Source organism: Equus asinus, chromosome 27, assembly GCF_041296235.1.
Source record: "Equus asinus isolate D_3611 breed Donkey chromosome 27, EquAss-T2T_v2, whole genome shotgun sequence".
NCBI lineage: Eukaryota > Metazoa > Chordata > Mammalia > Perissodactyla > Equidae > Equus > Equus asinus.
Window position 1 is genome coordinate 4,280,905 of NC_091816.1, and position 14,316 is coordinate 4,295,220.

Below are 14,316 nucleotides of genomic sequence, written 5' to 3' on the forward strand. Positions count from 1 at the left end.
CCTTGTCTCTCTCTTTCTTTCATTCAACTGCTATTTGCCCCACACTCTATAATTTCACAGAACTTTTCTCATGTACCAGGTTATTTCTTAACATTTGTCCCATTACTTAAGATATGCCGCCCCTTGAAATATTTTTGCTAATGTTTCTTCTGGCAAATGTGCACTCAACTATTAAAACTTGGCACAGGCATCACCTTCTCCAGACAGCCTCGACTCGAATTCCCCATATTCAGCTAAAAGTCCATTTTCTGGGCTCCAAAGGCCCGCATGTAGTGCTTTATCATTGTACAAACCCCATTCATATTATGCATTTAAGTTCACGTGGCTGCTGTCCTCTCTATGTTGTGGGCACCTTGAAGGAAGGGTCCATGACTGATTCTCTCAGTGCCCTTAGCACCTGTCACAGGGCATGGCCTGAGGTGCCTCATTTCAATTTTGCTTGAGTCAGTGCTGCCCTTCCTGATCAATGAGTGTGAATCCCCCTTGGATCTGCTTACCCAAATAATTTAAGACCTTTGACAGCCACCTCTTTCAAGAAATCCTCTCTGACACACCCAGCCAGAGGAGAGGCCTTCTGCATCTGAATTCCTGGAAGGCCTCAGTCATTTATGACTCTTGCCTTGTAGTTGTCATGTTCAAGGCCTTTCCTCCAGGTCAACTTGCCTGTGATGTGTAGCCCTTCATGTTGTGAGGGAAGCAAGTCTTACCCAAACGAGGTCAGTCTGCAGCCAGAGTACAGTGGGCCAATACTCGTGCTCTTGAACAAAGGACCAAGCTGGGGAGGAAGGAGAGAGAGATGAGCAGGAGGGGTTGCAGTGACTGGGTGAGGTAAGGACAAGGCAGACCGGGGTAGGCATTGATGGGTTCTTACTGGTTGATTCAGGGTCTTCTTGGTAGAGCTGAACTTTGTGGAGCCTGGATGCCTCATGTCTAGAGTGTAGAACAGGTTGGTGATGATGAAATTGAGGGTAAACAGCACCAGGGCTGGGCCCATAGCTGAAGCTGGCGGGAGAGAGAAAAAGAGAGGAGACCCATCCCAATCTTAGTTATGAGCTGTCTAAGGGGGAAAGGGACTAGTGCCTTCTCTCTGTCCATAGTGTCCAGTAGGTGAGGCCTGACATATCCCATATGGGCTACCCTCCCTCCTCAGCCAGCCAGGGGAGCAGAAGGGACCTCCATGTTAGATGTGTGGCATCAGTTTGAAAGGGAACCTCAACCTTCTCACCCCAAAGTGTCCAAGGGCTAACACATCATGGACATTTTGGTGGGAAGAGGAAGGGCCAAGATGTTTTGTACTTAGGTCTTGAACCACAAACACTTGAGTAGTCAAGAAATCCAAACAGCAGTAATCGACACAAAGGAAATGATCATGGGGATAAAATAGAGACCAGCTTTCTGTGGGAGATGGGGAAATGCTACTTTATGGCAGGTTTTCTGAGCAAGAGCATGCTGAAGCTGAGGGCTGGAGGGCAAGGAGGAGCCAGGCACGGCTGAGTTCCAAGAAGACTAAGTGCAAAGCCCCTGAGGACTGAGGGATGTTTGGGCCCTGGAGGAAGAGAAATGGGGCTGGTGTGGCCAGAGATTAGGGAGCAAGGTAGACAGGAGGACAGGCTGAGGCTGGGTGGGCATCAAGGTCCAGACCATGCAGAAATTCATCAACTACTGAATGGGAGTTACAGTTTCATCGTCCTCAGAGATTAGATTCCTACCTGTAGAGATGGTGGGGGTTCTGGAGAGAATGTAGAGGTCACCATAGCTGAAAGAAAACGTAACATGAATAAATATTATTGGGTCCTATCATGAAGCTATGAGAGGATAGAGATGTTAATGGGAACTTGCATCTCTAGTTTGGCTTAGCCTGAGACTTTGGATGGTCTGGGGCTGGTCTGGGGCCACTGTGGGGCTGAGAACCTGGGGGTTGGGGGATACTTTCCTCCCAGAGAGCAGGCATAGGAAGGAAGGGTCCCATGGGCACAGGAACATCTACCCTCATTACTCACTGCTAGTACTGATGGTTATAACCTTCAGAGAGAGGCAGAGAGGAAGAGTCAGATGATGGAGGAGGTTAAGAAAGGAGTGATGGGTAGAATTAGAAACACAAGCTCACAGACCTTCCCAAGTATTTCTCTGATATTCATCAATAAATAATTGCGTTCCTCCATATGAGTTAACTGCCTCATACTGTGATGCTCATGATAATTTTATCCTCATTACCACTAATCACAAAGAGAATAATCAAAGCACCCTCAATCTTGTGGAGTTTACTAGGTACCTAGAATAGTATCGACCTCATCAAATGAATAACAGAGACAGCAATTTTATGTGAGTGCTTCCAGACTTATGTGTTTTATTCATCCATTAACTATAATTTTGTCCTCACTCTGAGTTTCTTCCCACACCCATCTTTCCAAACACAACTTGATCTGTGATAGCACAGTTCTTGGATTTATGTAACATTGAATTGAAATAATGAGGGCGGTGAGGGGAGAGGGACAGAGAGAGAGGTGAAGTGACGGAGGGAGCAGGGAGAGGCTTATGGAGAGGAGAGAGGCTTGAGGGTCAACCAGAGTATAAAGTTGGAGAATAACAGAAAGTGGGAAAAAGAAGATTTGAATAACGTGGTTCTGGATCATAGACTGAATCTTCTTTGATGCCTGTAAATAATGCAAGTAAAACTTAGACTTATTTTATATTTGATAGTCTGAATGGGTTTCTTGAAATGAAACTCCTCTCCAAGACTTGACCAAGTGTAATACTGTGATTTACTCGGGTTATTTGGGTTTTATCTCATCTGACCCTCACGTTCATCTTAGATGAAATGTTTCTTTAATTCCATTCTAAAAGTGGACACCGAAGCCTAGATAGGTTGCATGTGTTGCTTAGGGCCACAAATAAACAAAAGGCAAGACCAGGGCTTAAAGCAAGACCTGAAATTCACCAAAACCTACAGTGGTTAACTACTGCTAAAATCCCCAAGGACTACTGAAATACAAAACAAGTTTTAATCCATGTCAAAAGAAAATGTCCAAGGTGATATAGTGGAGACATAATTAATTGAGTTTTAGTTCAAATTGTTATATTAGAGCCCCATAAAATGCTTTCCCTTCCTGAGATTTGAGGCTTGTTCTGGCGTAGTGTGCAATGAAGCCTAGTAGTTAGAGGGCGTAGATTTGAGAGTCAATTTAGGGTTTGAGTCTCAACTCTACCACGTATATTAGCTGTTGGATCTTGGGAAGATGGATTTCCACCCGAGCCTTGTTTATTCATCTGTAAAATATACATAATAACTCATAGAGGTGGACAGGATTAGTAAGACATAATATATACAACATTCTGGATCATAGGGATCCCCCAATGAATATTGGCCTTTGGTATAGGTCTTACTGTGGGTGTTGTTGCTAAGAGTGTTGGGGCAAAGGAATTTATTGCTAAGAACATTACTAACAGCTTCGTTGTTTGCTTCTCAGGTGGGGTGTAGTTCCAGTTGGCCTTTGGAGAATGAGTAAAGGGCCACAAACTACCATAAGGAGGAGAAAAAGTGGATCAGTCACTGCATTGGAAACCCATTGCCTCCTGGGGAAGAGTTAACCCCAGCGGCCACCACTGGCTTGCGTTACCCTCATCCTTCCCTGATGTCTGCATGCTCCAATGGGGCTTCTGTGAACGGTCATTGAAATGAAGAAGACTGTGCAGGAAACCTTTATGTCAAGAACTTGAAAAGTGCTTTTCAGGTCTTCTGAGAGGAGGGAACTGAGCCCCCATGGAAATTCTAGGTTGGCCCAGAACTACGCACATGGGTACAGAGAAAGTGCACTGCCAGGAGACCCCTCCGGGGGAGGAGGAGACCCTAACTGCAGCAGAGCTACTCAGCATTGACATAGAGACTGTTTCTGTCGAGAATGTAGTGGCCCAGCCAGGTGACACCATGGGTCTACTGGCTTAGCTCCCAGTACAGCTGTTCTCTGTCCAGCCTGAAGCCTATGGGATCTGGGCAGTAGGTGCAGGCCACATCCATCCAGGTGCTTGTTTCATCCTTTTCAGCCTTAGGGAAGGAGGGACACAGGAATAGTGACATGCAGAGACACCTGAAAATTGGATATTTTTGACAACTCCTTCTTTCACTTGTACCTTCTGGTTTTGATGTCAGCACTCTTCTCTGGGTTTCAAATGCTTTCTCAAACACATCTTTTTCTGTCTCATGTGGGGATCCAGATCCCCCACATCCTTAAATGCAGTGTTCTCCAGGGCTACTCTTCAGCCAACTTTCTTCTTTTAGTCCCCATTCTTTTTATTAATTGATTCAAGCTTACTGTTTCCACTACCAGACCCCAGTACACTCTCTGTCCACCCATGGAGGTAATGCAGAAGGTGTCGACTCCAGTAACAGCTGAGTCCTGCTTGAGCCATGGGGTTGAGAAGTGGAGCTCCCAGAGAGGAAAATGTTGAGAATCCTGGGACCAGACAGCAAGTGGAAGGGAAAAGCAGGAGGACCAGAGACCTTGGGGAAAGTGAGTGAACCACCCCCGTGGCTGGCTGCAATGGTGTGCAACAACCACCACAGAGCCTGAAAGGGGGGGTTTTATTACAAGTTGGCAAATCACAAGGCTGAGGTCAATCTTTTGGGGAAACATGTTGGGCAGGAAACCATGTTTGGAGAAAATAAGTAAATAAGTAATAAGGGTCGGTGTGGTTCAAAAACCTCTTTGCCCTGAATTTAAGCTGACCCTATAGTGACTCACCCAAAGTGGGGACTTAACAGGGAGGAAGAAAGATCCCCTTCCTCCCTTTCCTGGGAATTCTGTTTGCTGTTATCCATGCTATTCACAGCATTCCCATTTTATACCCACACAGTATAGTCCATCAGTTCTCAAAATGTGGTGCAGGGACCCCTGGTATTCCCAAAACTCTTACAGGAAGTCCACCAAGTGAAAAATATTTTTGTAATAATACTAAGACATTATTTTTACTTTCATTCTCTCAGGAGCACACAGTGAAATTTTTTCCAGAGGCGAAGAGGTGAAATATTGTAAAAGACCGAATGCAGAGGCAGATACCCTACTGTCTTCTAGTAGGCCAGACATTAAAAAGATTTGAAAAAATATAAACAATGACCTCCTTCTCATTATGCTTTTTTTGAGGGGAGGGCAATATGACTATTGTTCATGAAAATATGATGTTTATGTTAAGATATAATAGATTTACTATTTTTAATGAGTTAATATATATTTATAAAATTTCTGTTTAAATTTCTAAAACAGTAAATATTGGCAGATATAACCCCAAAGTCCAAAGGCTCTTTCGAGTTCTGAGCACTTTTTAAGAATGTAAAGGTTGTTGAGCCGAGAGGGCATGAGTACTGCAGGTACTGCGGTTAAAAAGATGGATTCTAGAACCAGCACACCTCAGTTCTAATCCTGGCCCCTCTCAAGCAAGCAACTTGACTCTAGGCCTCAGCTTCCACATCTGCAAGGTGGGGTGATAATCATGTTGTGAGGATGAAATAAGTGAAAACATGTAAACCACTTAGATTTTGGGGTGACATGTAGTATGGGCAATAAAATCATTATCAATTCCCCCATTTTATGGAGAGATGGAGGCAGGTGTGGTAGGTCCTGTGCATTTGAGGACACTCGATCTACAATATCCAGGAATCGCTCCTCTTGGAGTGATGTGGGTAGAGGACTCACCTTCTGGTAGGATGACTCGAGCTGGCTGGATGGAGAGCCCCACGGAAAGGCCACGGGGTCATGAAGTGCAAGGAAAGGGTCCTGAGCCCACTGACCTCAGAAGACACCGAATGGACTCTGGCAGAGAGCAGAAGATGTCCATTTCTAAAGAGTTCAGGTTCACTGAAGTTTTTAAACTGCAATATATCCTGCTGGTACCCAACACTTGATTTCTTTTTCCCTTTGGCTCAGCAAGGCTTCCCTGGGAAAGTCCCTACCTCTTTTCAGGAAACAAACTGCAGAGCTGCAGTGTCTAGTTTGTCCCCAGTAGGGTAGAGATGAGCTGGGGCAGGGAGAGTGTCAGGGATTCTAGAGATAGAGTTGGCAAAGATGCTACACTAGCTGGTACTACAGGATCCCATTAATTGAGGGCTCACAATGGGCCAGGTGTTGTGATGAATGATTAACAACTCCAAGAGTAAGGCATTGTTATTATCACCATTTTACAGATAATGTGATTGAAGAACAGAGAGGGTAGGTGATTTGCCCAAGGTCACAGAGCTAGCAAATGGGAGAGGAGGGGTTCAAACCCAGGCACTTTGGATTCATTATGATATACTGCCTCCTCTCAGCAAAAGCCTAAGTATTGTGGCTGACCAGGTTGTGGGGGACCAAGAAAATAGAGAATTGGAGTTTCTATAGGTACTTTGAAGGAGGTCTCATTTAAGCAAGGTCAGTCTGCAGCCGGCACAGAAATAAGTGACACTGTAGTTTTTGAACAGGGGTCTGAGCTGGGAGAGACTGGGAGAGAGATGAGCAGGAGAGGCCAAGACAGCAGGGTGTGGTGGGGTCAGGGTGAGATGGGCATGGGTGGGGGGCTCTCAACAGGTGTTGCAGGTCTTTTTCAGTGGCATTGAATATAATATATCCGAGCTGAGTTTCCCACGTTCTCCACATAGTGCAGGTCGGTGATGGTGAAATTGACAGTAAAAGGCATCAAGAAAGGAACTGCAGCTGCAGTAGGAGGAAAGGGGATAAAATGAGGTCAGTCCTGGGTCAGGCCCAGGGCTGGATGTGGGAGGTGAGATTCTGAGGACACACCTACTCTAGTGCCAAGCTGGCGTCTGCTCTCGGCTGTCCTACTTGAGACACCTCGCATAGCAGTCGCTGTCCAAGACCCTCCCACATACATGACTACCCATCCCGGTTTGCCGAAGACTGTGTGGGTGCCTGGGATGCAGATTTTCAGTTTTAAAAGTGCAATGGTCCTAGGCAAAGCGAGATGGATTGGTCACCCTGTTCCCACATCCCTTTGGCTTTTACCATTTCCGCACACACCAGCACCTGTATCTCTTTGTCCTGGGGGAATTAACAGGTCCAGGGATCATTCCTCTAGCAATGATTGATGGGGTTTGTGGATAAATACCTAGCTCCCTCACGCCCTCTGATGGGATGATTCCAAGGTGCATGTTCTATGCCTTCTCCCAGAGCTCTTTTCCAGCCTCCAGACCTGTGAGACAATAAATTTCTGCTGTTTAAGCCACCTGAGCTGTGATACTTTGCTATGGCAGCCTAACAAGTACACTATATGACCCAACAATTCCCTTTCTAGGTAGGAATTAGAAACAGACTCAAACAGATACTCGTACACCCATGTTCATAGCAGCATTAGTCCACAATAGTCAAAAGGTAGAAACAGTCCGACTGTCCATCAACAGATGAATGGACAGATAAAATGGGATATATCCGTACAATGGAATATCATTCATCCACAAACAGGAATGAAGTTCTGATACATACTACAAGATGGACGAACCCTGAAGACATTATGCTAAGCCAAATAAGCCAGACACAAAAGGACAAACATGTAGCATGATTCTACTTATATGAGATATCTACAACAGGCAAAGTCACAGTGACAGTAAGGAGATTAGCAGGGACTGAAGGGGGTGGGGAAAGAGGGGTTATTGCCTAATGGGTACACAAATCCTGTTTGAGGTGATAGAAAACTTTTGGAAACAGATAGTGATGATGATTGCACAACAATGTAAATGTAAGTACAACCGCTGAACTGTACATTTAAAATGGTTTAAAATGGCAAATAAAAATAATAAAATAAAATTAAAAGAATAATAAAAAATAAAAATAATAAAAAACTTATTTTTACTTGTTCCTGAAGTCACACTCTAAGGCCAAGGTGGACGTTCCAGGTGTGGTCACTGGAACAAAGAGACGTTTAGCCAGTGTATTGAAGGTGGTTGTGGTCTCAGCAATGATGGGGGATGAACGTATGGCAGCTAAATTAGTGGTCTCCAAAGTTGTAGTTTCCAGGATAGCGGTTGGACTTGATCCTTCCCTGTGACTGGTTTTAGGTGGTTTTGGGGTCTCTGAAGCAATCAAGGCCACAGTGTCCCCTGTCACAGTCTTGGAAAATTCTGGAAGTCCAAGTGAGGTTGTGGGTGGTGAGATTTCTGTGCTCCAGGAAGTTACAGTACGAGGCTCACGAGCTGTTGCAAGAACAGCCAGGAAACAGTCAGAGTTGGGATAGTTGTACAGGCCTCTGCTGCAGGGTTAGTAGCCAATAAGCCTGTGGTCTCTGATGAACCAGGGGAAAGAGCTGAAGTTGAAAGATTGTGCTGATGTCTATCCCAGGATGAGTGAAGAATGAGGCTGTTTCTGTAGGAACGCCAAGTGAGACAGCTGGACCTAGATCAGTTCTGCTGGTCTTAGTCATAGGTTGGTGAAGGATGTTTCTGGTGGACCAAGGGAAATGGTCTGAGTTGAAGGAACTAGACTAATCACCAACCTAGGTCAGATGGATAGTGAGACTGCGGTCACTGGTAACTGAGGAAAAACACTTGAAGCAGGAAAATTCGTGCTTCTCTCTGCACTGGGGTGGGTGACCAATAAGCCTGTGGGCTATGGTTCACCAGGAGAGAGAGTCAGAGTAGGAACAGCCATACTGGCATGTGTCTCAGAACTAGTAACCTATGAGGTCACCGTATCTGGTACCAGAGGAGACAGTTGCAGTTGGAACAGCTGAACTGACTTTTGCCCCAAAGCTGGTGACCATTGAGCGTGTAGTGTCTGATTCACTATGGGAAACATTGGGGATTGTTTTGGGAATAGTCAGGCTGGTCTCTGCAGAATGGGTGATCAATGAGACTGTTTTACCTGCCTCCCCAAGGGAAACAGTCAGAGTTGAAACAGCTGAACTGACTTCTGTCTCAGAATGGGTAACCCATGAGGCTGTGGTCTTTGGTTCATGTGAGGAATCAGTCAGAGTTGGAAAAGTGCTGGTCTCTGCCCCAGAACTGGCGACCAGTGGAGTCACTATCCCTGGTCTGGTCTCCGCAGAATGGGTGATTTATGAGCTGTGGTCTCTGGTTCATGTGGGGAATTAGAGTTGGAAATGTTGTAGTGGTCTCTGCCCCAGAACCAGTGTCCAGTTAGGTCACCACACTGATGCACTAGGTGAGACAGTCATTGTTGGAATGGCTGAACTGGCTTCTGCCCCAGGACTGATGGCCCTTGAGGGTGTGGTGTTGGATTCACTATGGGAAAAATTAGGAATTGTTCTGGAAATAGGTCTGCTGGTCTCTGCAGAATGGGTGACCCATGAGGCTGTTGTATCTGGCTCACCAGATGGTCTCTGGTTCCTATGTAGAATCAGCCAGAGTTGGAATAACCACACTGATGTCTGCCCCAGGACTAATAACCAGCGAGGTCACCATCTCCAGCATTATATAGGGGAAACAGTTGGAGTTGAAACAGCTGAACCGACTCCTTCCCCAGAACTGGTAGCTGTTGAGAGGGTGCTGTCTGATTCATTATGGGAAACATTCAAGGTTTCCCTGGAAACAGGTGGGCTGGTCTCTGCAGGATGGGTGAGCCATGAGGTTGTGCTCTCTGGCTCACCAGGGAAACAGTCAGAATTTGAACAGCTGCACCGGTCTCTGCCCCTGAACTAGGGACCAGTGAGAATGTTGTCTCTGATCCTCTATTAAAAATAGACGGGTTTGTCCTTGGAACTGCTTGTGCTGGTCTATGCTCCAGGTCTGAGGGTCAAGGAGGCTGTCACCTCTGGAACATCAGGGAAAACATCAGGGATGCTCACTCCTATTGTGCTTTTGCTGGCCATTTTACCACATATCCTGAGGAAAGTCAGCATTCCCAAAGTAAGTGGAGAGACTAATAAAGTGGCTGTGGAGGTGATCTTCAGAGCTGTGGCAGTAGTTTCTACCCGCTCTGTCCTCCTGTTGATCATCCTGTAAATTGGGGGATGGACACACAATTCACACAAAATGATCACCACTTACTGGGCTGGCCATAGCTTATTTTTTCTTCACAGGAGTAAAGGGAGAGAAATGTCTCTTCCCAGCATATGAGATACCTCTGCAATGGGGAAGGAACTGTGACTGGCATCCTCTTGCACTGCAACTCCTCCATGAATTCTTGACCGTTCTTGGTCCCAAATGTCTTCTGTACTCTCCAGCCTCTGAGCCTTTGCTCAGGATATTTTCTCTGTCTGCCATGCGCATCTCTCATCACATTCCTTACATTCTGCCCGCTTCAAACCCCAGCTCAAATCTACCCTTACAATGCGTGTCAGAATTCATCTCCCCCTTCTCATTATTTCCTTCTCATGCTGTTGGAGCCTGTAGGGTACCAACGCTCACAGTCAGCTTGTTAACAGCTATTCATGTCTGACTGCTTGGCATATAGTAGGTACTCCACACATAGTGTTGAATGAATGAAGGAATGAGTGAATGAATGAAAGAATGAACACATGGAGGGATGTACACATAAGCAGGTCTCCTCTGACTTGAGAGAGATCATGTGTCACTGTGCTTAAGAGCTTGGGGTCTGGAATAAGTGTCCTGCACTAAGATTCTGGCTTCTCCACTGAATAGATGGGTGGCTTTTTAAGTTACCAAATCTTGCTAGACCTCCATTCTCTCATCTATAAAGTAGGGGGCAGTACAGTGGCCACCTCAGAGTGTTGATAAAAACACACGCAGGATAGTGCCTCCTGGTTTACAGTATTACTACTACTACCTACTATTGCTACTGTTATTACTAACCCTACTGCTACCTACTACTACTGTTACTACTATGACTGCTACTACATACCATTACTGCTGTTATTACTACTACTAATACTGTTACTACTACCACTGCTACTACCTACTATTAGCGTTGTTACTACTACTATGACCACTCATTACTACTGTTATTACTACTGTGCCACTACTACTACTAGAGTTATTGCTCATGTTACTACTACTACTAGGTACTATTACTATAGTTACTACTACTTCTACTTTTTGTCCTTCTACTACAAAATAAGCATTTGCTGAATCAAATTTGCCAAGAACCACACTAGACTAGTACCAAACCTGGCCAAGGTGACTGGAATTCATCCTCTGAAAGAGCACTGCAGCGACAGTACAGCAGTGACTAGCCAAGGCTTCAGAAAATGGAGCCCAGGAAGGAGGAAGAATTACTGGAGGAGGCTTCTCTATAAAGACCACAAAGCCTACTGGAGCTTGGTGCAGGGAGAGGGACAAAATGAAAAAGATTTTGACTCTGATGGTGGAGCAATGTTCTTCTTTTGCTAAGAATATTTAAAAAAAACATATTTCTGAGAGTGGATATCTTAAAGTGCTTCATATGTACACGATAATGATGGTGATTGATGATGCTGATGCTGATGGGCAACTGCAAAGCACTGGCATGCTTTATCTCTTTGATCCTCACGAGAACACTGAACGCACAACCTATTATCCTTACCATTTTACAGAAGAGAAAGACAGAACTCAGAGAACATAATTTGCCAAGGCCACACAACTACTAACTGATAGTGTGGGAATTTGAACACAGGTCTGTCTGAATCCAAAGCCTATGCTCTTAACCACTGCAGTGCATCAATTCCCTAACTGAATGTCAGGATCTTGTGGGGGCCAGGAAGGGAAAAGGAGGTCGTGGGGAGAAAATGTCCATCTAGGGGGACTTAACAAGCATTCTCTGGGGCAGATTTGCTCCCAGGGGACACTCAGCAATGTTGGGAGACATTTTTGGTTGTCACAACTGTGTGTATGTGGAGGGTGCTACTGGCATCTAGTGAGTAGAGGCCAGGGATGTTGCTAAACACCCTATAATGCACAAGACAACCTCACACAATGGATAATCTTCTACCCAAAATGTCAATAGTGCTGAGGCTGAGAAACCTTGCTCTACATGGAAAGGAGCCAACGAATACTGCTGGCTATCCCTCAAAAGCTTTGCCATCTAAATATTGGTTATCAGCTTCTAATAGGCTTTTTATTTTACTAGAAAAAAAATCATTCTAACTTTGCATGAGACGTCAAGTCTAGAACAAAGCTGTTACTATATGAAAAAATACTTGTCACCTGAAGCCTAGTGATTCACTTCCCAGTGATCTGATGTAGCCCACTCTGTCAATGCCCCACTCACATCCCATAAGCGCTCACTCTTGCAGTACAGTGACCTCAACAGGATCCTAATACAGGCCCTGTGACTCCATACCTGAGGGCTTTCACTTAGCCTCTGTGTGGGCCAGGCTGGAAGTGCTGAGGATTACCACCCCAGGAGCAAGCAGCCCACAGCCAATAATGGCAGGGGGTTGGACGATACCCCAGTGACTTTGCTCCTGGGACAGGACAATGCTGAGGTGTGCTATGCTATCTCCCAGACTCCTCAGTGGGACTGACACAGTTTCCCACAGCTGTCACCTGCTCATGAATGCACCTGGCATTGACTTCCTTTTCCTTCTCGTCTCCAGTCCTTCCTGGGCCCACCTCCACCTAAGATAAACCACTTGCCTCATCTCCTTAACTCAAGTCTGCTTCTGGGGAGACCCAACCAAAACTACCTGAGTCATAGGAAAAGGCTACTAACCTGACTGTGGGTGACTCTGTTCAAAGCCTGGATCTCACAAAAATGTCCCGGTAAAATGGTTGGTCTCTAAATATCCTGAGAGCAACTCAATGAGTACAAGGAGCTTTACCTTTATGCCACGCAGTGAGGAGGACCCCTCGCTATATACACCTGCCCCTCTTAAATGCTCAGGCCGAACAATAATACTGTGCACTGTCAGTAGGGGTCTTTCAGAGGAAAAGATTATGCAGTCAAATAACTGTAAAACCCTGCGTTGTATGAAGCTGATCAAATGTCTTTACAGTAGGAGTTCTCTGAGCTTTTAATATGCTTCTGCATGTAACTCTAGGAAGGATTAACATGTTTTCCAAACTTTTTTGACCACAAACTTCTCTAACCTTTATTAAAGGGCATTCAAGCATTGCTAAGGCTTAGAAAGTTTTCTGAAGGTTGTTTTCTGCCCATGTCTCCAGTCTCATCTCCCACCATCCCATCTTCATATTTCACACTTTAGCAAAGGTAAATTATTTGTACCTTCCAGATATTCCCAAGTTTACTCCTCTCTGTGCCTTTGCACGTGGCTCTCTCCTCTCTCCAGAATGTCTTCATCAACTCCCTTTGTCTTGCTGATAAACTCTACTCATTCTTTCAAACCCAATGCAAATTATTACCTCCTCTATGAACCCTTCCTTCTATAGTTCAAATATATATTCATTACATACTTTCAAGGTTGCATCATAATTACTTTGTCCCTTTGCTTTCTCCCCTACTGAACTGAGAGCTCCATAAATGTAATGCCAAAATATTTTTATCTGTGCATCCTCAGTTTTTAGCATAGTCTCTACACACAGTAAGCTATTAATAAGCATTTTCAGAATTAAGTTAAACTGGGTGAAATTTGTGAAGGTGACATATCCAACCTTGAACTAAACTCATTCAGCATGTTATGAGGGAAGGAAAAGTGGAAATACCCACCTGGTAACCACTAGACAAAGACCCAGCTAAAACAGGGAAGCTCATGGCAACCTCACATAATTCTCTCTCTAAAGGAACGAACGTTTCATCTCTCTGGAACAGGAAATAAGGCCACAAGAGGGATTACCAGGAAGTAAGTAAAGTTGAACCTACTGTTAAAACTAGCAGATGATGTAGATGTCAGAGGGACACAGACTGGTGCTGCGGTAACTTCATATGCTGCCTCACTGGGTATCCCTGTGAGATGCTCCACAATGCCAGCAGTCCCTGCAAGGATGAGGGAGAAATCTAGCATAACTCATCTTATCCAGAAGGAGTGTACTGTTTAAATGGATCCACTTAAATGACTATACAACCCAATTATTCTCCAGTCCACATGGAATTCAGCCAGGGCTATGTGCCATGAGTGGCCACAACCATCCACAGATCCATCCATCCACTCATGGATCTGTCAATCTTTCCTTCCACCCATACCTATATCTACCCATATTCTGCCATCCTTTCTTCCTTCCATCTTTCCTTTTATCATTTCTTCCTACAATGCATCCTTCCTTTTATATTTCCTCTCTCCTTTCAATTTTTCATTGCTCTCTCTTTCAATCTTTACTTCCTTCAATCCTCCCTTCTTTTCATCCTTCATTCCTTCTATACATCCATCATTCCATCTTTCACTTATCCATCTCCCCATTCTTCCCTTCATCCTTCCATCTATCCAACCACACAGTTCTACCTTCTTACCATCCCACTCACCACTTGCTTACTGAACACTCACAAC

At 45.0% G+C, this 14,316-nt stretch overlaps 1 long non-coding RNA gene across 12 annotated transcripts in view; it reads right to left on the bottom strand.

Annotated features, from left to right (window-relative positions):
- Positions 1 to 910: 910 nt before the first annotated feature.
- The window catches only part of LOC123278288 (uncharacterized), a 38,215-nt gene continuing 24,809 nt past the window's right edge, over positions 911 to 14,316 (bottom strand). For 6 of the 12 annotated variants that reach the window (XR_011498892.1, XR_011498889.1, XR_011498894.1 and 3 more), the window contains 3 exons: positions 13,695 to 13,808; positions 7,093 to 7,176; positions 5,750 to 5,804 (listed from right to left, as the gene is read on the bottom strand). This is a non-coding gene — a long non-coding RNA (uncharacterized lncRNA). Of the gene's footprint in view, positions 1,003 to 1,709; positions 1,757 to 5,749; positions 5,805 to 7,092; positions 7,177 to 8,094; positions 9,935 to 13,694; positions 13,809 to 14,316 lie in introns of those variants that run through there. The other 6 variants (XR_006515608.2, XR_006515606.2, XR_006515614.2 and 3 more) reach the window with 3 other exon arrangements.